The sequence below is a fragment of the Amphiprion ocellaris genome, chromosome 1, assembly GCF_022539595.1.
Source record: "Amphiprion ocellaris isolate individual 3 ecotype Okinawa chromosome 1, ASM2253959v1, whole genome shotgun sequence".
NCBI classification, from domain to species: Eukaryota; Metazoa; Chordata; class Actinopteri; family Pomacentridae; genus Amphiprion; species Amphiprion ocellaris.
Genome location: NC_072766.1, coordinates 33,099,245 through 33,120,194, shown reverse-complemented (window position 1 = coordinate 33,120,194; position 20,950 = coordinate 33,099,245). Strand labels below are relative to the sequence as shown.

Genomic DNA, 20,950 nt, shown 5'->3' with positions numbered 1-20,950 from the left:
CATCGGCGGCAAGCTCCATATATCTCAGCTTCTTACGCACACAGTCTAAAGAGTTCAGAAAAGATCTGAAAATGAAAATCATTGATTTGAACAAGTCAGGAAAGTCACCTGGAGCCATTTCAGGAGCCATAGTAGCCACAGATCACAAAATCTTTTGTTCAAACAATTGTAAGTATAAAGTTCATGGAGGAGTTGTGTCACCGCGACGAAGAAAACACAAACTATGACCTGCTGCGGGGAGACAATTGATCAGGATGGTCAAGAGTCAACCAAAAATCCTGAAAAACCAGATCTGAAATGAATTAGAAGCTGCTGGAACACAGTCAAGTGTATTTTACATCGCCATGGGCTGAGAGGCAGCCATGGAAGAAGGAAACCATTTCTCTAGAGGCTGCACCTTAATGCTTGGCTAAGGTTTGCTGCTTATCATATGGACAAAGAAAAGACCGTCTAGAGGAAAGTTATGTGACTAGATGAAAAAAAAAACCTGAGGTATTTGGCTGCAATGTCCAGAAATATATTTGGAGGGAGAAGGTGAGGCCTTTAACCCCAACAACATCAAACCTACCATCAAGCATGATGGTGTGAGGATTATCCTCTGGGGCTCTTTGAAACAAAGTAAAGGGAATGCTGCAGGAGGATTACCTTCAGAGTCTTCAGGAAAACTTCAAATCACTAGCCAGAAAGTAGGCTCTTAAGCACAGTCAGGTGTTTCATCAGAATGATGACCCCAAACAGACATCAAAAGTGAGAAAAGAAAATGATTACATCAGACTAGAATTAAAATTTTAGACTGGTCTCCCCAAACCAAAACCCCACCTAGAACCAGCAGACTGTGCTACAGAAACAATTCTGTGTCAGAAAGCTCACAAATTTGGACCAATTCTGTCTAGAGGAGTGGCCAAACATATTGACAGAAGCTTGTGGATGGCTACCAAAAACGCCTAGTTGAGGTGAACATGGCCAGGGAACATTTAGCCAACTCTCATCATTGCTGTATGTATATTTTTGACACAGTAGATTTTGCCATATTTCCAGAACACATACAACAAATCTGTGAAAGAACCAAAATTCGTGATTGTTTGTTTTTTGTTTTTTACTTTTGAGACTTCCCTCATAGAAAAATACGAGTTTTAGGAGTCATTGGGTCGCTCAAGACTGCCATAACATACGTGGTCTTTGCCAGTGTTGTAAACTTTTGGTCATGACTGTACATCATACAAACCCTTGTGAACTAGGAAAGCATGATATGGTCTTAATAAGGACAGGGCAAGTGAATGTTTTTTCAATTCATTTCAATTTTATTCATATAGCACCAATTGCAATGTAGGAAACACAAGAGTGCAGGAAGTGGAGGTATCTAAAATGAGACAAGGTTAAGTATTTTCAAAACAAAACAGGAAATAATTACCAAGAATAAGACATAAGGAAGACATAACCTTATGCAGCAGAATAGGAAGAATAAAAAGCATTATTAAGTCAGACTCCAGCGCCATATTGCACTGACAGACCACATGATGCACCTGGTCCGCTTGGTTTGTGTGAACATGGCTTATTGATCTGTGCAAAGATAATACTTCTGTGAGGCAATATGTAATTGATTTAAATTGTATCTGGCTTGCTTATAATGAAAACGCCATCACAAGTACTTTGCCAATGAAAAGATAGCTTTTTCAATCTACCATTTATTCAGTTGGTTCAATAATATTACACACCATCTCCTCCAATGTCTTCCATTTTTTCTGCACTGCAGTAACTTTGGTAAAAGAGCCTGTTCAACATTTAATAAAGAGGTTATTTTTTAAAGACAATGGAACTGATTACTTGAATCATCCATGAATTCAAAATATATCTTAAATATTACTTTTGCAAACATTGATGTTGCTAATGAAAACAAGGTTTATTGTAGCTTGTTGTGAGACTGTGTCTGTCATTGACGTTTGTCATTGTGTTTATTATAGTCATTTTGTTCAAACAAATGTTAGATCCAACATCTTAAATTCCACTTTTTCATGTCTCAGTCTCACATACTCATATGAATGTAACCTTTGTAAATGTAGCTGATCTGTAAACTGTTAATCTGGAGCAAACAATCAGGACAATGTGGCTATCAGTGTTATAGTGAGGCTTAGCTGTAGGAGAAGGAATGTTGCAGTATGTGCCGTCATGAATCGATAAAAATCTATTTAATGGAATCACAGCCTGTAATGATTTAAGGAGAGAAAGTTCTGCTGCTGATTAGTGTATATTCTCACTTTACTACATGTCTGTTTGTGTCTCTGTGGATGTACATCCACAGCTGTTGACAGGTCCAAGTGGCCTTCAAAACCAAAGCCCAGATTCCCAGATGCATTACCATATCCCAGTGCATATGTGTGCCATCTGTGTGTAGACCCCCTGTGCTTCTATTTAGGCTTCCTGTCAGTGATTGTCAGATGACTATGCATCTGAAAAGCAAACTGTGTTTAGGCCTGCCTTGTTGATTGGCTTTGGCTTCATGGTGCAGTAACTGTTCCTCCTACAGAGGCTTATAAACCGGACTAATGTTTTCATTCAGCCTGTTTTCTGTTCTGAACTACTGTATCTGTGATTATTCAGAATCAACCTTTCGATCAGTGTAATTGTATCGCTGTTTGTCAGTAGGTTTTAATAAGCACAGAACCAAGAAAACAGCATAAGCCTGTTGTACCAGCTGTGTATAAATTCAAATCCTTGTGCCAGTAGTTCAAAACACATCAGCCAGATTATAGTCCTTGATAGCATACATCAAAGTATTTAAATATAGCTAGACATTAATGTACTACAACATTAAAATTCAGATTATATGTTAAATCATGAGTGCACCATGGGTACATTCCTGACTAGTACAGACAGTTGTAATCTGGTACTATGTCCAGGTCTGTTCAGGAATGACACATGCATTGAAACTATTCTCCTTCTTCCTTTTATTCTCTACACACTATCTGATGAACACTCAATAGCTAGCTGTATGGTGACAGGCACATTCAGATTTCAGATGTTTATGAATCGTCATAATTCAGAATAGTCACTGTCAGCTGTTGAGTCATGCGACTGTAAGTTTCATATCTATGAAATATGGCACATTGCATTATTAGGTTGTTGCTTGAAAGCTATGCTATCGATTTATTTTTCTTAGTTAATTTCAGATTTTTTAAGGGGACTATGCAGTGGCTATATTTTCATCCATCCATCCATCCATCCATTATCTATACACCGCTTAATCCTCACTAGGGTCACGGGGGGGACTGAAGTCTATCCCAGCTGACTCGGGCGAAGGCAGGGGACACCCTAGACAGGTCGCCAGTCTACATACAAAGACAAACAATCACTCTCACATTCACACCTACGGGCAATTTAGAATGATCAATTAACCTCAGCATATTTTTGGACTGTGGGAGGAAGCCGGAGTACCTGGAGAGAACCCACGCATGCACAGGGAGAACATGCAAACTCCATGCAGAAAGATCCCGGGAAAGCCGGGACGCGAACCAGGGATCGTCTAGCTGCAAGGCGAAAGTGCTAACCACTACACCACTGTGCAGCCCTGTAAGTTTCATATCTATGAAATATGGCACATTGCATTATTAGGTTGTTGCTTGAAAGCTATGCTATCGATTTATTTTTCTTAGTTAATTTCAGATTTTTTGAGGGTACTATGCAGGGCTATATTTTCAGACACTGATAATAAATATCTTCATGTCATGCACTATATACTAAAAATGAATGAATTCAACAATTGTCCATATTTTTAAAACTTTATTGCATAACTTTAACTCCTGCCCCTGACGCACACACACGCACACGCACACGCACACACACACACACACACACACACACACACACACACACACACACACACACACACACACACACACACACACACACACACAGGCAACATTTCCATCTCTCCTTCCCCTTTCTAACACACTTCTCTGCCCACCCCCTTCTCCCTGTAAGATGTTTGCTATGCTTTTCTGAACTGAGAGCACTATTTCCCTGTTAAAACCCCTCCCCTTCCTTGTCCTCCCCCTCCCCTCCCCTCCCCTTCCTTCCCCTCCCCTCCCCTCCCCTCCCCTTCCTTCTCCTCCCCCTCCCCTCCCCTTCCTGCCCCTCCCCGCCCCTCCCACCCCAGCTCCTACCCCACTGACCCATTTCTTATGTTGATCAGACAGTGTGTGAAGTGATGCAAACTGCTGTGCTGTGCTCCTGCTGAGTCCCCTGCTTCCCCCTCAGGCCCATGGAGGAGCTCAGGGCTTTAGACATTCATGAACTGAGTGGGAAGATCCATCCTGTGTGTGGGTTTGTGTGTGTGTTATAGCGCCCTCAAGCTGTGTGTGTTTGGATGCATGATGTTAACTGTGACTACTGTACATGGAAGCATGTAGGGAATCTAGTGGCAAAACTACTGAGTCAAAAACAAACATTATAGCACTAATTTCCATACTGTTCCAGATAACCATCACAGACACCTACTTATCTATCAGGACTGCTTGTCAAGTGGTCAGGGTTAGGGTTAGGGTTTATCTTGAAATACACAGAACGTGATGCTGTACAGGAATGCTGCGTGTACAAACTGATTAAAATTTAGAAGAGTAACTAAAAAACTCATGACATTAATTGGCTAGCTAAAAACACCCAACCAAATAAAACAAACCAATTCATATCAGCTTTAAAATCAGGAGCAGAGAGAAGAGACAAACCTAATGGAGGATATGAATGTAGCAATTCTGCCTTGAGTGTGTGTGAGCATGTGTGTGTGTGTGTGTGTGTGTGTGTGTGTGTGTGTGTGTGTAGTATTGATTTCCCTTTTTTTTTATGTAACCAAGCATTATGCTGTACACTGGAAGGTTAGTGATAGAAGTAAATATAGTCTGGCAACCTTTTCCCTCAGATACAGAGATTTACACCTAAGCAGCTGAGAAGTAAGTTACATTTTTTTTTATTCATTGGATACAAACTGTTTAAAATAACCCAACCACCCTCTGCCTCTATTCCAAGCCATTCAATCGCCAGCAGAGGATGAAAAAGTGGAAGAGTATGTAGTGAAAATGAAAAAGAGTTTAAATGGGGTGCAGCTGCCTGATTGGTATATATGTATAGTGTTATATACATTTCCCATTCAATAGTTTATATTTAATTATTTTGTACATTGTACATTAATACTGAAGACATCAAAACTATAAAAGAATACACATGGAATTGTGTTGTAAACAGAAAAGTGTTAATCTTCAGTATTAATCTACAATGCAGAAAATAATACAAATAAATAAAAAGCATTGAATGAGAAGGTGTGTCCAAACTTTTGGCTGGTAGTGTATTTATCCCCCTGCAATGGAAGTGGTGTAATTATAATTGTATGTCACTGTGCTATACAGACATGTAGCAGCAGACATGAACCATTTGTTCATTTAAATCAGCATCAATCACAAACAAGGTGCTTGCAAAGAGAATCAAGGTAATTGAATTTGTCTGTGCGATGTCACAGTAAAACATACACATCCATTCAAATGCTTGGACACACCTTGTCATTTAATGTTTTTTCTTTATTTTCATGACAATTTACATTGTAGATTGTCACTGAAAGCATCAAAACTATGAATGAACACATGGAATATAAAGATGCCATATGGAACATATGGCATATTTTATATTCTTCAAAATAGCCACCCTTTGCTTTGATTACTGCTTTGCACACTCTTGGCATTCTCTCGATGAGTTTCATGAGTAATCATCTGAAATGGTTTTAACTTCACAGGTGTGCCTTGTCAAGGTTAATTTGTGGAATTTCTTGCCTTCTTAATGTTCTTGGGACCAACAGTTGTGTTGTGCAGGAGTCTGGTTGGTACACAGTTGACAGCCCTATTTGACCACTGTTAAGATCCATATTATGGTAAGAACCAATCAGCTAAGTAACGAGAAATGACAGTCCATCATTACTATACGACATGAAGATCAGTTGATCCGGAAAATTTCAAGAACTTTGAATGTATCTTCAAGTGCAGTCAAAAAAACGATCAAATGCTTTGATGAAAGTGGCTCTCATGACAACCGCCCCAGGAAAGGAAGACCAAGAGTCACCTCTACTGTTGAGGATAAGTTCATCCGAGTCACCAGCCTCAGAAATCACAAGTTAACAGCAACTCAGATTAGAGCCCAGATAAATGCCACACAGAGTTCTAGTAGCAGACACATCTCTACATCAACTGTTCAGAGGAGACTGAGTCAATCAGGCCTTTATGGTCAAATAGCTGCAAAGTAACCACTACAAAGGAAAAGCAACAAGCAGAAGAGATTTGTTTGGGTCAAGAAACACAATGAATGGACATTAGACCAGTGGAAATCTGTGCTTTGGTCTGATGAGTCCAAATTTGAGATCCTTGGTTCCACCCGCCATGTCTTTGTGCGACGCAGAAAAGGTGAACAGATGATCTCTACATATATGGTTCCCACCGTGAAGCATGGAGGAGGAGGTATGATGGAGTGGGGGTGCTTTGCTGGTGTCACTGTTGGGGATTTATTCAAAACTGAAGGCACACTGAACCAGCATGGCTACCACAGCATCCTGCAGCAACATGCCATCCCATCCACTTTGTGTTTAGTTGGACCGCCATTTATTTTTCAACAGGAAAATGACGCTAAACACACCACCAGGTTGTACATGGGCTGTTTGACCAAGAAGTAGAGCAATGGAGTGCTGCATCTGATGAGCTGGCCTCCACAGTCACCTGACCTAAACCCAATCCAGATGGTTTGGAATGAGATGCCAGATAGCAGCACGACGTTACTGTAACTATGACTACAAGTGAACACTACATCAGCTGCCTGCTGACGATCACACGATTGTGATCCTACTACAAATCAGCCGCTGCGGACTTATCAGGACTTATCTGTCGGAAATTATATAAGGCACAATTGATTAAATCTGGGGCTGCACAGTGGCGTAGTGGTTAGCACTTTCGCCTTGCAGCAAGAAGGTCCCTGGTTCGCGTCCCGGCTTTCCCGGGATCTTTCTGCATGGAGTTTGCATGTTCTCCCTGTGCATGCGTGGGTTTTCTCCGGGTACTCCGGCTTCCTCCCACAGTCCAAAAATATGCTGAGGTTAATTGATTACTCTAAATTGCCCGTAGGTGTGAATGTGAGAGTGCTTGTTTGTCTATATATGTAGCCCTGCGACAGACTGGCGACCTGTCCAGGGTGTCCCCTGCCTTCGCCCGAGTCAGCTGGGATAGGCTCCAGCCCCCCCCGCGACCCTAGTGAGGATTAAGCGGTGTATAGATAATGGATGGATGGATGGATGATTAAATCTGCTACATATTTAGGTCACGTGATTTGGAATCCGTACATAACATACACATGCATAACACATGCCTGTGCTCACTGCAAGGTCATTTTGTTTGTGGGTACATCTATAATAAATGACCACATTCTATGGTACTGATTGACGCCGCAAATTTTTTCAAAATTTCAGCTGTCAGAAATGATACAATGACTGAGCAGCCTTGGCGGAATACTGCGCTCCCTGAGTGCTTTTCTTGTTCCATACATGTTCATTCAAAGTTTTGATGCATTTAGTGAGAATCTACAATGTAAATAGTCATGAAATTAAAGAAAAAAACATTAAATAAGAAGGTGTGTCCAAACCTTTGACTGGTATTGTATGTACTGACAACCTGAGCAGAGCAAAGTGTTTAGGGAGGGATGTAGTGAAACAAGAAATGAACAGCTTGGTGAAAAAAATAGTCCAACTTGACAAGCTTTTTCAGGGCTTTTCTATTCTTTTCCAGAAAATGATATCACTCAGTAAGCATTTCCTCTTTATATTTCTGGAGCTACACCAGACTCAGGAGGCCAGTCAGACTGTGTCTGTGAGAGAAAAAAAAAAGAGAGGTTAAGGAATGTAAGGGAAATGTAGCAGAAGCAGTGAAACTCATGCAGCAGAGAGAGAAAAGCACAAGTGTGTTTTGTGTAACAATCTATGAAAAACTATAAGTTAGATCTGGTCACAAGGTTTGCTTATTACTGACATTGATACAATGGTGAAAATGCAGTTAAATATAACAAATAACTAAATCACCATTACAAAATGCAATTAAAGACCCCTCCAATGAATATGAAGTTTTTTGTTTTCCTTGTTAACATGTCTATATAGTGTTTTTTTATTTGCTAGAAGGCACATCACGAGAAGAATTAGAAGTCAGCACCATGGCTGAGCATTTCTGTCTAATTTGTGACGTCTGTGTCTTACTATGCTAAGCGTAGTAAGATGACATATGTTGTGAATGTGCATTATATAAATAAAATTGTATTAAACTGAACTGGATTGAACTGTAGTGTAACAATGACACTCTTAAAAACACAGATTCATATACAACAAACCATTCATGTTGGCTTGCAGGGTGGGGCGTTCAACGACTTCATCTGCACATTGCAGAGGAAGCAGTGTAGAGTTACATCTGATCCATTTTCAGACAGGAAGCGACTCTTTTCATGGAAGAAAATTCTCAATATGTAATTTGGATACACAGATATGTAGTTAGTTTAAAAAGTGACTTTAAAAATGCAGCCAGGTTTATGTGAGCTGATTAGTAATAAATAAATCATGTAAACAAATCTGCTTTGCAGTGTTTGTGCCTGTCACTTTTAAACATTCAACCATGACAAGTTGAACTGCCTTGAGCTTTACATTTGTAGACATCTTGACCCATATTACAAATGTTACGTGAGTGTTTATGAGATGCATATAAACCTACAAGAAATCCAGGGAGCAGGCTCTGTCTTCCTGATTAATGCATGTTGTCTCCTCCAGGGAATGTCCTACTGAAGCATGCAGAGCTGTGTTGCCAACAACAACAACAACAACAACAACAACAACAACAAAATGCATCTGGCGGTGTTGTGCCTCCCAGGCCACCATCCTTGTTGTCATTTTAAAGTCTGGTGATATTCAAATAATTTTCCTATTATTATTAATAGAGCAAAACCAGTAATGAGTCAGGCCATCATTCAACATTTTCTGACTTCCCTCCCTATCTGTGGATCTGAGCACAAAGCTCATTACTCTTGTTTAACATATAAATCTTTAAAACCTGCTATAAATATATACGTTTTAATTTTTAAAAAAACTTTCTTTAAAAAATGAATAGACTAAATAAAAGCAGCAGAGGTTGAGAAACCTAAACATGATGCAAATGTCCCAAAATACTACTAGAATCTTTCACAACTATATTACAATTATTATACATCCATATGTTATAATTTTCCTATTTGGTTGTTACCGTAGTTGTATTCACAGCGTTGCAGACTCAGTGCCAACTAAAATGTGTAATTTTCTGCCAAACTGTGTCACTCCTTATAGACCAACCATAAATATATATTTTTTAAAAAAGTCATGTCCATTGTCCTGCAAGATTTCTCCAAGAACACAGACTTGACACCAGCAGCAGTGTATTGTAATGTGTAACCATTACAACTCTGAATGCACCATTTCGCACATATAAACTGGCATTTAAAAATGTAGAGTGCATGGTGAGAATGTATTTCCAGAGCATTCAGCTGGTGATACCATAAGGTGTGATAGAAAAATGTAATTAAAATATATATTGCTTGTTTACATTGTCAGCCAAGTTCACTCTTTGATTTTTTTTTTTTATACACAAAACATTAATCTGGAAAAAAAGCCAATCAAAGTCTATCCATCCATCAGTCCATCCATCCATTATCTATACACCTCTGTAGGGTCGTGAGGAGAATGGAGTCTATCCCAGCTGACTTCAGGGGACACCCTGGACAGGTCACCAGTCTATCACAGGGCTGCATATAGAGACAAACAATCACACTCACATTCACACCTACGGACAATTTAACATCATCAATTAACTTCAGTATGTTTTTGGACTGTGGGAGGAAGCCAGAGTAGCCGGAGAAAACCCACGCATGCACAGGGAGAACATGCAAACTCCATGTAGAAACATCTCAGGCCCAGTCTGGGATGCAAACCGGGGATCTTCTAGCTGCAACATGACTGCTAACCACCGAGTCACTGTGCAGCCCTTAGGCAAAGTCCATTAATCCATTAATAAATTCAGTTTCTACATTGTGATATCACATTTTTATTGTAAATATTAAGTAAATAATTTATACAGTAAGTTACTTTGTAGTACTTCGTAGTTTGAGGAAACTGATCCTTTAATAAGTACAGAATAGAGAAAAGCAGGCACAAGAACAGGAGCTGTAATCACTAAAACCAAATCCATGGGGTCTGAACTTCCTCTTATAGTAGACCACTACAAGCCCCACCAGAATTAAACAGACACACACACACACACACACACACACACACACACACACACACCCTTCCCTCTCTCTAATGACCGGTTGAATGCAGAGTCCACCTACACATTTTCCTGACTCATTTGTGCTGTTGATTCTGGAGAGCTGCGCTGAGAGGTGCACAGTGGGCTGCAGTGGATATGCAGTGTTTCATTGTGTGTCTGTGCATGTATATGTGCACATATCTTTTTGACACTAAAATGTAGAAAGGTGCTGTGCTTGTCTAGCATCAGCTTAGGCATGAAATACATGGAAAAAACTGAGAAGGCAACAGATGTGTCATGCCTCTAATACTTCAGAAACACATGGTAAAACAGTCAAGAGTTTAATGGAATAGATATGCTACCTTGTTGAATAACATGTCCTCAGAGAGGTTGGCAGGTTTGAGTATTTGTACTACTTGAAAACAAAAAAAGGTAAAAATGCTGTTTCAAAGTTCAGAAACACCTGAGCACTGCTTAGCAGCTGAGATCTGGCTGCTCCATAGTGACCAACCCCACATACCACTGAGGAGCAGGTGACAACATGTGGGTTATGAGCAAGGTCTGAGGCTATTAATGCTGCTTTCACCATCAGTACCACAGCCAATATGCTAACACTCATATTACTCCAATAGCTGCTGCAATGTCACAGTTACGTGTGTTTTACATCGTAATGGGCTGAGAGGCTGCCATGAAAGAAGGAAGACTTTTCTCTAGAAGTAGTACCTCAAGGCTCATCTGAAATTTGCTGCTGTTCACATGAACAAAGAAAAAACTTTCTGGAGAAAAGGTCTGGGGTCAGATGAAACAAAAAAATTGCTTTTTGGCCACAGCGGTCTGTTCAGTAGCAAGTTTCACACAATCAATCTGAAGTTTGGTTATGTATTGAATGCAAATGAGCATTAAGCTGGTGATGACTGTGTTGAGCTCTGAGAGATGGTGGGGGATGTGGGGGAAGGCTTTGTCAGGACACAGTAGCAGCTCCTGGTCTGGTGGACCTAGAAAAAGCACCATTTACAAATGAAAAGAAGAGCGGGCATAATGCAGGTCTTGAGGGTTAGAGCAGATGAAAAGCTGATATGCTTACGGTGACCAATGGCCTGTGTCCTTGAACAGGTGGGGCAGAAAGTAGGTGGTGATTGCGATGGGGTAGATTTGGAATACTGCTGAAGATGGCTGGAGAGTTTTTTTTTTGATAAACTGCAAGACCTCTGATGGCAAAAATCCATCATAGACTAAGAATTCCCCAAAACCAGCAGAAGGAGCAGCTTCTGTGAAGAACTGAGTGCTGTGTGAAGTAGCCAGGTGGTCGTCATAGTAGAAGTTGATGCCGTTCCACTTGGCAAGATGGTGCTTTCAGAAGTGGATTGGTGAGACTAAATGAAAGATGTGAGTGACAGCAGGTGAGAGATGAAGGAATGACGTTAAGGAATGATGCATATGGCAATTTTCAAATGGCCTACAAGGGAAAGCAGCTGATGCTTGTGCAGTGAGTAGAGTAATGGAACAGTGGAGGACTAGTATCCTATGAGAGCAGAAGATTGCTGGGTGTAGATGAGGGAAACAGGCATCCAGGAGCCAGAATGAAAACCAAGAATTGTTAGAATGGAGGGTAAAGGCAAATGAAACTGGCATCCCAGTGCCATTAATGAGAGCCATAGGACAGTTCGTGGTGTTAGAAATTTAGGAAGTAGATTTTTGATGTGGGCAATGAATGGATGCTACTGGCTGGAATTTGAAATGGAAAGTTGACAAGGGGATAAAACAGTGAAAGACACTGGTGTCCCAGTGCTGGAAATGTAAGCAGAAAACTGTTGAAGAACTGTAAAGAAGAAAAAGAAGTGAAACTGGCATCCCTGTGCCAAAATGAGAGCTGGAGATTGTTGAAGTGGAGCATAGAGAAGAGTGAAACTGACACTGGATAGGCAAGGATAAAGGACTGATCTCACCTTCATACACATGACATAAAGAAAGCAAGTAAAACACAAAGGGTGAACAGGGCAAAGCTGCTGCACTACAAAGCAACTCCATTATCAAGTCATAACAGACTGGCCATGAGATAGAGAGGGCCCAAACTTGGAATTTGTTCATTAAACTGGACTTTTCATTTTTGTTCTATTTTTTCAGGGCAGTTTGCATCTGGCATATTTAAGTGAATCATTCTTTGGAACACCTTTGTTTTTGTACTGATGAAGAATCTATCACCAGCACTATAGACAATTGTTTTACAGCACGGGGCTTGTTCACTTTTGGAATATGACTGCATTCATTTTACCCAGTGTTTTACCTGCATCTCTAAAGCTAAAGCCAGGCAGTGATTGGTTGTGAACAAATGCTTCACAGCTAAACACACTGCTTCTCAGTGCTCATACTGCTTCAAGTGTTATGTCACATTAACTTCCAGAGTAAGCTTACTTTCTTCAAAAGACTATTACTAAATCAAATCAGGTACTAAAATTTTTTCTGACTGATAGCTAATATTGAACTTCTATGGATGTTAAATTGAGAGAATGAAGAGTTGTAGATGTTCCACACTTCACCAACATGTTTCCAAATCCCTGCTTAACTGAATGACTACTCTTGTCTCTCTTTTTATCTGATCAGGTGTAGGCCACCTCAGCAGGTTTTAGTGCTGCAAGTATAGCTGATCTGATCCTCTAACATCTGCAGCATACTCACACACCAGCTCCCTTATGACACAAGAGGATAGCATGAGAAATAATAGCTTTGGTGAAATGAGGCGTAAAGTGAACTTTTCACTGGTCATGACCTACAGGCTGTATAACAGCTTTTGAAAGAGATGTGAGCTGCCATCAAGCAATATAAAGCATTACCATCAGCCTGAGTGGTAGTTTAATGTGCTCCACTATGAGAAAGAAAATGCATTATTGATAATAGGTGACATGAAAACAGTTCAGACATTAGAAGTAGGAGGAACTGACCCCTGGCTTAGCCTTATGCGGATCAGCAATTACACCATTATATATGAAACCAGAAAAGCATCCAGAGAGTGCAGTACTCCGCCAAGGCTGCTCAGTCGTTCTATGATTTCCAACGGATGAAATCTTTAGAAAATTTTGGGTCCACAGAGGTCGATTTGTAGTAGGATTGCAATCATGTGATCATCAGCAGGTAACTGACGTAGTGTTCATTTGTAGTCATAGTAACAGTGACGCCGTGCTGCTGTCTCGCAATGATACAGAAATCTTTAACAAATCCGTGGATCCAGACTATAAGCCGCATCACTGCCAAAATCTAATCAGGTGGTCGTTGTGTCATTTCTGACCTTCCCTGAAAATTTCATCCAAATCCATTAGTCTGTTTTTGAGTAATGTTGCTAACAGACAGACAAACAGACGGATAGACAACCGTAAGCCAATCATCACATAACTTTGCTATATATAAAAGAATATAAAAAGACAACTCATTAATTTGAAAGTTGCTTTCATCACGGACTACACAACCCATACATTTGATATCGTGCATTTGAATGCTAGGTGGAGGCCTTTCACTCGGGAGAGCAAGATTCCAATCCTGTGGGATGTCACAAATAAATATTTACTTTACCTTGACCATTGCTGTGCATTTGAAATGTGTGCTCATCTGGGGGGAGAAGCAGAATCATGAAATCAACTGTTAGTGATTTTACAATTTGGCTCTTTGTTAGTATCTTAACAGAAAATGTTAGCTGACATAAAGCAAAATAAACTGAGCATCTTCTTGACTTGATACCCCATCAGTGAAAATCTAGACTTCCCTTACAACTCCTTAGTGACTAATACTTCTCATAACAATAAGCTGTAACTGTACATCCTGTACTCCTTTCGTGTAAACACAGAAAAGGTATGATATATGATAGGTATTACTTTGGCCTCCAGCACAACTTTAAAAATCTGTGATCTGTTACACTTTCTTCAGTTCTTCAATTTGATTCCATTGAAATGAATTAAATAAAAATGGCTTACATATACGACATTGAAAGTTGTTTAACTGAGCCAGACAGCACTGAGATCTATGCATTCTTCCATGCATCATGTGTGCATCAGCTGCTGGTAGAGCAGTCTGTCTATCAAACTTAACCTGTCAAATAGGGCATATAATCAGACTCTACTTTAGCAAAGAGCAAACAAAAAGCTTAAGAATAAATGCCCCTGCCTCTATAATCCCAACTTTTTTCTTTTCAGATCTTCTTTGTCATAGTCTTTCAGACCAGAGCTAAGAGTGCTTTGAAAACACACTGTAAAAATGACACTGCAGTTGTGAAGAAGGACAACTCCAAGACAAAATAATGACTGGAGAGATTTATTTTTTTCAATCAGTAGACTGAGAAAAAAACTATTCTTCGCATTAAACATTATGTGAGATTGCAAAACTAGCAGGGCATTTTTCAAAATTAGATTTCAAGCTTATAAACACTGAATTTTTGCTTTTCAAAGCATTTTTTCAACTTTGAAATATGAAATTTGAAATATTTCTCCCATAGCAGCAAGTTTGTGTGCTTCGTTTATTTTATTTTTTTGCACAGCAGACATTATAATACCTCTTATCTTCACAGCTTCTGCTGTTTGGTTTAAACTAGGCTATAACCTGGTACATGTGTGGGTCCTGTGTAGCAGCAGTTGCCTCTATCATTTATGAAGAATGACCTGCCAGAGAGCGCACTGGGAAAGACTGGCCCAGTTGTGGCAGACTACATGAACAGTGGGGAGGGTAGATGAAGGAGAAAACTGCTCCTCAGATTTCTCTCACAATAGTTCGCCATACTTTAATCTACTGCAATGCATTTGCATGCAATATCATACCTATACATGATATTGTTGTCATCCAAGGGTGTCACTGACAAATCACAGAAAACATAGCAGTATTGAATCATTGTGATCAATTATGCCCAGTGTTGCTAGCTAGAGTCAGTTCACACTGATTAAGATGTGCTACCTCCCATTCATGGTTAACAAATTTAAATTGTGAACTAAGTTTACTTGTTGATGTTCATGTCTGGTTTAACCTTTTCAGCAGAACCTACTCCCACCTTCTGAGTTTCAGCCCCTAGTCAATATCAAAAACCAAAAATTATTGGTTTTAAAATTCACAGGTTTTGTGTGTAAACTTTAAGGTCAAATGGTGATATTTTACGGTTTTCACTAGCAAAGACCACACCATTGATTTGAGCTTGATTGCTTACTGGATGCAAAGGATCTTTATGTCGGTGATGACTAAGATGAGCTGATGCAGTGTGGGGGGGAAGCTTAGTTGGGGATCAGCAGCGGCTCCTGGACCGGCGGATCTCTTAGGAAAAGGAGAAGACAGGAAAAGAAGGCAGGAACATAAGGAGGGCGGACGCGAGAACAAACAAGTGGGAAGGGCAGAGTAGTATATATACGCATACGACAGGTGGTCCTGCTTCTGAACCTCAGCTAAAAATTTTATCTTCATTTAATGAAACCTGCTGGTCTGACTTACCTCTCTGTTCCCATTAGCTACATCCATGCCCTCCTCTCTGGTACTGCCTCCCAGAAAGAAGAAGAAAATGAAAACAAGATCTCTGTTGTTCATTTCCAACAAGATTGCCCCCGAACCTTTAGAGTTTCAAAATGACATAAACACTGCTTTCTCTGAATGCTGTATTTTTATTGTCCTCCAGCCACCCTTATATCAAGTGCCTTCATGCTGCATGAATGATTGTCACTTTCTTTGAAGAATTTCATGTTGCAAAGGGATTGTTCATCATTTATCAAAAACATAACCACATCTTTTAGTGAGCTTGTATACAACACTGACTATATCTCCAAATATGAGATTCTAGGGGACACATTCAGCAACCATCTCTCTTTACCTATATCATAAATACAGTGGCGTACAAAAGTATTTGCCCATTCCCCCAATCAACATTACAATGACTCAAAGCAGACAAGCAAGTCCATCTCTGAGTGGCTCAAAGAGACCAAAACTAAGGTTTTAGAGTGGCTGAGTCAAACTCTGGACTTGAATGAAATTGAGATGCTGTGACAAGACCTTAAAAGGGCAGTTCATGCTGGCAACCATCTAATGTGGCCAAATTCAAACTATTCTACAGAGTAGAGTGGACCAGAATTCCTCCTTGGCATGGAAAAAGACTGATCACAAGCTACCACAAACATTTAACTGCTGTTGTTGCTCCGAGGATGGTGCAACCAGTTGTTAGGTTTAGGGGCAATTACTTTCCCACAGAGGTGATGTAGGTTTGATTTTTTTCTTACAAAGTTGGTGTCTACAGCAGAACCAATTAGCAGCCACATTCTGTGGAATCCATCCGATCTCTCATGTTGTAGGTTGAGATCACAGAGCACACAGCACGGATGTTAGCATACCATTACACTTTGTTTTGAGATGACGACCGATTATATAACACCACTGTCTGATAACAGATAGAGAAAAAATGTCAGTTACAAATTATATTATCAACTGCACTAAAATATGAAACATTATTAAAGAGAGCTGGAAACAGCAGACTGTTGTATTACAACAGTAAGAACGAAGGGAATAAATCACTGAACAGGCTTTTAGACAAATAATAATAGCATTTTGATTTTGATTATTAAATCCAATTTGGATTTTTTTTGGTTAGACATTTGTAAGCACCTAATACAAAATTTATTTCAGGTTCTATTGACAAAAAAGGCAAAAACATTGTATTGACTGATATAGTATTATTAATTTTAATTACCTACAGATATAACCTAAACAGACAGACAAACACAAAACGTTTCTATTTACAAGGCATAGCAGTTAGATACAGATTATGCTTAGCACTGTGTTATTGTAATTATTCCTGAGGTGTGCCAAGAAAAGTGAATGGATTTTAATGAAAATGTAAAACTTCCCACAGTGTTTGGGTGCCATCGATGGATAGGATGTTCAAATCAAAAACACCCCCAAAGGCATTATTGCTTCAACGTTAACTCTTTTAATGATGCATTATAAAGCTGTGCCGGATAATGAATTGTTCCTGCACAGCTCTTCTTCATAACAAGCATTTGTTTTCCTGGAGTTAGGATATAGTGTGAACAGTCTGCTCAGGCATGAATTTTGGGTTGCATGTGGACATTCACATGAGTCCTTGTGGATTTGGGAAGATGTTGAAATTGAAATCATGTGGACCCTTGTGGACATTGGGGGTGGAAAACATGAACTGGTCTTTAATATATCCACAGTTTAAATGTAGGCTGTGTTGCAGGCAGGGGACAGTTCGAGGAATCACAACGAAAAGCCATTCCCCTTTACAATTAAAATAGTACAGTTATGTTTGCATTTGGCACAAAACTGTTTGTGTTTAGCATGTGCTTTATTTTTGTCCTTTATTTTTTGTATGTCAGTCTTTCGTTCTTGAAACTTTCCTCTATCTTTCTCTCTCTCTTTGACCCATTCGTCTCTCCTCGCACCATCTTTCTTTCCCTCTGCTGTCCTGAGAGAGCAGTGTGTGATCAGTGAGGGATGAGGTGTGGGCCTCTGGGTCACAGAATCATTATAAACCTGCTCAGAGTTAATGGAGTACACATGCAAGTGCATGCTCATGTATCCACACCAAGAGGAATGGCCAGCACACATCCAGAACATGAACCACATATACAATGAATAATTTCTTGTGGAGCGCATTTCAGCATTGATCAGCACTGTGTGCAGAGGCTGGGATTTAACCACATATGGCTCAGATAAAGTGACGAGCGCAAGTTACTGTTAGTGTAACGGCTTCTTCTTTGGTAGTCATAAAACCTGGCAGCAAGGCAAAGTGTCAACTGGTATGTACCCATGGTGTGAGATGAAAATAAGTAGTAGTGGTGGTGGAGGATCTCTTATCTCAGCTATGACCAGGTGTCATTGGAGAGCTCAACAAACAGCCTTATTCAGTCTCAATCTGCATGGTCTTAATTACATCATATGTGAAAACTTCATAAGTAAGTTACCGGTTTGACTTAGATATAGATGACTTACAGAAGTGATCAGGAGTGAAACTATCTGACTGTAACTGTTGTAAACAGCACAGGAAGAGAGTAATTTATATAATTAAATAGTGTTACTGTCTGTATTAAAAAGTCTGTCAGTTAACAGGTTTCAATCTTGTGCTGAATTTGGTTGAATTTCGGTATTGTCTTTAGAAACAGTTTTTTGCCTGAACAGTGTTTCTGTCTCTCAGAGTTTTTAGCTTACATATCTCTCTATCAGCTCAGTGCTGAGCTGAGTTCTGAATCAGCTTCTGTCTTTTTTTTCCTCTGTCATCTTTTCCTTTAAATCTTACATCCATTGCATTCTTATCTACTCCACATTTCTGTCTTTTCTGTTGCATAGTGAATGTCTCCCTCTCTGCTGTCTCCTCACTCCTCATTCATTCATTTGCACTCTGGAAATATAAGAATCTTAAAAAATGACTGAGCAATAAGTGAACTTCTATAGAGTTAATTATAGTAGCTAGCATTGAGTTAATGTCACGGGCCTGCCGTTAAAGCTAACTGAATCGACGACAGCAAAGTTCTCGATGAATGATTAAAATACTAAATAAAAAATAACCTTAAGAGTATTTGAGAGGTGAGTGAACTGCATGCACAGGCCGGCAGTACTGTACATACTGTGTATGTGTGTGTGTGTCATAGATGATTTGCTGATTTAAAAACAAAGCATTTAAGGTCATATTCAATCTCATTAATACAAAAGCAATATTTAATCTAAATGTCAGTATGTCCCTGGCAGTTCTCTGAGTCATATATTGGTCCATCAGTTAAACCCTAAGAGGCGCAAATCAACTATAGAGAGAGAGTTGGGTTGAGTGTGTTGTTGTGAAGTCATAGGTGTCTACAGTTCATCCTTAGTAGTAAAGACTGAAACAACAGAAACATCCATCCATCATGTCATCACTGTGTCATCCCTCCAACAGACCTTGCATATTCCTTCTGTGTATCCTGAGTGAAATAACTGTCCTTTAACATGTATCTGGTATGCTGTTTACTGTTTGTACTTAGGTCTCTGATTTCCCGTGATACATACAGTGCATGCATTCAAGAAAAACTGACTCCAATGAATCAAATAAAACTGACCAGGCATATAGTGCAAGGCAGAATTACAAAAATAATTAATCAATTTATATCTGTTTAGAAATAAAATTTAAATTAGTCAGCTAAATATGCACTTTTAAGCTTACAACAGAAAATAAAAATATGATTTGAACTTACTTTGGATCTGAATTGGAATCTAGGCCACAATACTACATTATGACACAGCTACTACATTTTTTAGAATTGCATTGATTATTAATTAAATTGGGTAAAATGTGGCCTACAGTGTGCTGTCGTTTCACACCAACGTCACAGCACAACAGTATAACCACCTGCCTAATATCGTGTAAGTACAGTTTGTGTTCCATTGAGGCCTGGACTCCACAGACTCTGAAGGTGTCTGGAAGGAAACTTTCAAGGAGGGGGTCTCAGTGCAATGGACTTGTTTTTTCAGCACATCCTGACCTCTTGTTTAACCCTTTATCCACCATGTCATCATTCAGGGCCCCACCACTCTCACAGAGCAGGAAGCAGACACTGGTACAGAAGTAGAGGAGAGCACCCCTCCACTCACCTCCAAACAGCTTCCACTTCCTGCACCAGCTTCCAGTGTACTCATCTCCATCCTTGTACCCACCCCCACCATAGCCCTATCTGCCTCCATACACCTTGGGCTCTGGTTTCATCCCTCCACCTCCCACGAGTTAAATCTAAACTGGATGAGCTTATGAAGTACAGAAATGCACCAAAGAGACGAAGATCATCTGACTCCAGATCACAGTCATTCAGCCACTCTCATTTCAGTCAGTCTTCTCAGTTTCACTTGAGATGGAGATTAAGGTCAAGATCTAGATCTCAGGACAGATCCAGGTCACACACCTGCAAGGGCATCGTCATGACCCGACCTCCGCAATCACCAATCTGAACCCAGCTGAACTGATATGGGAAGAGCAGCTAAGTGCTCATCATATGTGGAAACCCCTTCATGACTCTTTCAAGACTTCAAATGTTCCAGGTAATGCCCTGATGAAGATGATTCACAACTTTACAGAAAAAATCCATGTCTTATTTCATAGTTTTGTTTGCTTTATCTATCTATCTATCTATCTATCTATCTATCTATCTATCTATCTATCTATCTATCTATCTATCTATCTATCTATCTATCTATCTATCTATCTATCTATCTATCTATCTATCTATCTATCTATCTGTAACATATTAATAAATCTGAGATCTGTGGGGGCAGTGGATTAATCAACCTTACAAATGTTGGACAACCCACTCCACCACCTGAGCCACAGCTGCCCACAACCACCCACATGCATGTATTCTCTCTCATATACTGGTCTTAAGTACTGTGGGGCATAAAATGAGACAAAATGTTCCCTTTTTTGACACTTCAGACACACATGAACCCACTCAGATAAACACAAGCACAGGCTGAGTGTTTGATATATTGGTGGCTCTCCTTCGCTCTAATGCCTATCAGCCTCCTTATTCCAGCCATTCCACCTTCGTCCTCCTCCTCCCCAGAGAACAGCCCTGCATTGTCATTCACTTACAGTAATGAGGTGGAGGGGAGCTGTTGAAGTG

General features: G+C 39.9%; 1 protein-coding gene across 1 annotated transcript in view; it reads left to right on the top strand.

The window, feature by feature from the left end:
• The window catches only part of LOC111564513 (transmembrane channel-like protein 3), a 113,510-nt gene that overhangs the window by 336 nt on the left and 92,224 nt on the right, over nucleotides 1-20,950 (top strand). The gene's annotated exons all lie outside the window — the stretch shown is intronic.